The sequence below is a fragment of the Pinus tabuliformis genome, chromosome 9 (genome assembly GCF_031772625.1).
Source record: "Pinus tabuliformis cultivar Carrire ecotype Pingquan chromosome 9, CPIR1, whole genome shotgun sequence".
Taxonomy (NCBI): domain Eukaryota; kingdom Viridiplantae; phylum Streptophyta; class Pinopsida; order Pinales; family Pinaceae; genus Pinus; species Pinus tabuliformis.
The window spans coordinates 221,783,043-221,785,959 of NC_142307.1; the positions used below are offsets into that span (position 1 = coordinate 221,783,043).

At 38.3% G+C, this 2,917-nt stretch overlaps 1 pseudogene; it reads right to left on the minus strand.

The window, feature by feature from the left end:
* Positions 1 to 709: 709 nt before the first annotated feature.
* LOC149147947 (3-phosphoinositide-dependent protein kinase 2 pseudogene) lies at positions 710 to 1,324 on the minus strand (annotated as a pseudogene).
* Between the last annotated feature and the right edge of the window lie 1,593 nt (positions 1,325 to 2,917).

Consider the following 2,917-nt stretch of genomic DNA (forward strand, 5'->3'; position numbering starts at 1 on the left):
CACCAATACCCTAGTAGCTCGATCATAAATTGCCTTTGAGAAAACTTTATGAAAATAAACAAAATATTTTATTTTCTCTTCAAGACCTACACCTGTCACTGTTTGAGCTGTTAGGAAATCCATGTATGATCTCTCTGCCTGTGTTTGAGACCTTCTTTTTACCGTTAGCTGACCTCATCATCAAAATTCATTGTTTTTCCACAAAACAGCATTCTACAGCAGTTTCGTAGCGCGCTACGAAACTGCTGTAGATGTCAAAACAGAACCTATGTATCTTTGAAGTGTTTTCTGCTTAGATTCATGATCTCTTCAGACATTTGTACAGCTATTAGGAACCTAAATAGTTTTAAGAAGATGAAGCTTGCTTCTGTCATTACATATCACAGCCAACTTGATTAGCATCAAACCAATAAAAAGCTTCATAAATCCCAACTAAAACATAAAGTCACTGTAGTATTCCTTGCTGTCTTCAAATCTTCAAATGAGGTGGTCTTTTTCAAAGTACAGATCTGAAAGTTGGAAGAATTCAACACTTAGACATTAAGCTCCTTAGGATTATCAAACCAAACTATCTCAACCTACTGTACCAATTTAACTGGGTCTACATATATCAACTTCGGCTTGTCTGTCAGAATCAGCTGCATCTTTTTGTTGTAAAGTTTCCGAATTTTCTTAACCAATGAAACCATCACAATGAACTCCCCTGGATCTAGAAATTTCTCCCATTTAGAGTCACAGTTAATGGTGGGGCTAACTTTGGAGCCAGCATACTCCTAACATTATCCCAGTCAACTCCCTTGAAGAAAGGATGACTCTAGAGAGAAGCATACCCTTCAGGGCCAGAAGCCAATCTTTTAGATGGGTCCATATCCAGCAAACAATCAATAAGGTGCCATGCTTCAGAAGAAAAATATTCAGGAAATTTGAAATCTCTATCCATGATCCTTTGGAATGTGAGCCACTCACTGCCATCTTTAAAAGGTAATATGTCAGACAGCATCTGATACAATGCGCAACCCAGTGCCCATAGATCGTTTCCAATTGTTGGAGGTGCATGCTTAAGGACCTCTAGCGGAACGCAGGCAGCTGTACCAACAAATGTGCAGGTCTTCTCATTTGAAGTAGTCGGAATAATTGAAATTGAGGTGTTTTCCATTGGTTTGAAGAAGTATATTCTCTTTACATCTCGGTGTATCAGTCCTACTTTGTGAAGGTATTCAAGGACATCCACAATCTCTGCAATATAGAAACGTGCTTCATCCTCTGAAAAACGAGATTTCTTAACAGCACGATTTGAATCCCATCCCAGGATAGAAAGCAACATTCCATGACAGTATTATGAAGATTGCAAACATGTTACAGATGGCAGATTGGTTAGCAAACAAATTTGTGAAGATGACACCCTCTCAATTAAGGAATAAGAAAGATGAAAGTTCTAAATCATATCTTAGCACGGTGACCTTCCATTCCATAAGTTAAAGTTATTCCTTTATAAATGTTGTACCTTCCCAACTTATTCCCAAGCATACCAGTGAATATGGCCACTCAATGCAAAAATAGGGGAATGATACAACGGCAATGGATTTCCCCGAGACCTGTCATTCCAATTAAATGTGGCTTCATGGCTTCAACAATTTAACCATGCAAACTCTAGCCTTCTGTTCCCTTGGGAGCGTTTGGGTTCCTGCTTACTGACCAACGATCCAAATCTTTATTGTAAATATCAGAAACATTTCCACTGCAAACCCACCATGTGGTAGCCAATCTACAAGATCAAAATTCACAACTTCTGCATGATTCAATCCACAATTGAAACCCCCAAAAACGAGCTTTATTTTACCATATCTGAAAGAACTCTAATCATATGCGTTTCACAAGATCGAAGGATCTTAACAAAAATCCTCTGATCTGATTATCTTCCACAGAATGAAATGTATAGCGCGCACCTGAGAAACACTACGACAGCAGCGATTTTATGATACTCTTTTATCTATCAAATATTCATCAATATTAACAGTTTGCCCGAAAGACGGATTCTAGAAAACCTTGAACTAATACTTGCAAATTATAAAAGCGCCATTCTATCTCTCCTCCAAATCCAACCTTCCTTCTGTGTTTATTTAATGCGCACTCGTCTTTTAACGACATCAATCAATATCATTCCAGCTTTTGCGCCACATCTCTATCCCAGTGTCACTAACCATGGTGGCCTTATGGCAATCAAATTCTTTATAAAGCTACTTGACACTTGGCATTAATCGCTGCATTTCATACGAGCACTTTCATGCCTTCAATATATTCATTAATAATGAAACAACGTGCTTAATAACATTCACGCCATTTTCATTTATATCAGTTATTTTAAAAGCCCGTGTGCCTTGAAGAAACGGCTGCAATGCATTTCGCATAAGCCATGAAAGAGGATTTGCTTGATTTTTTAGGTAGCAGGGTGTGACTTAAATCACAGATAAATCCCTTTTCTAGCAAAAGCTTGGCTCGCAAATTCTCAAACGATACCATTCGTCCTTCAAGAATTCATTTACTAAACTCTTCTTCTACATTGCTACCATTCGGACCATTGTGATGACAAATACAGGGGCTATGGTTGTTGAGAAAAGTTCTGGCCTCATACCACGTTACCAATGCACAATAATTATAAAATCAACACCAGAAGAGTTCGGCCTCTAATATCTCGTTTTCTGGCTGAAAAGTTCATGTTTCATAGAATGCATAGATGAACTTTAATATATGTTACTCAATGGCTGGGAAGAAACAAATCTCTTACACCGATTCCAAACAGAATTCTCGGTGTCCCTTTTTTCTTCTGCCAGCAATAAACACAATGCTGCCTATCTGTAACACTGACACAAACTTGCTGAGCCCACACTTCGATAATGGTGGAGGGATAATTTGAAAG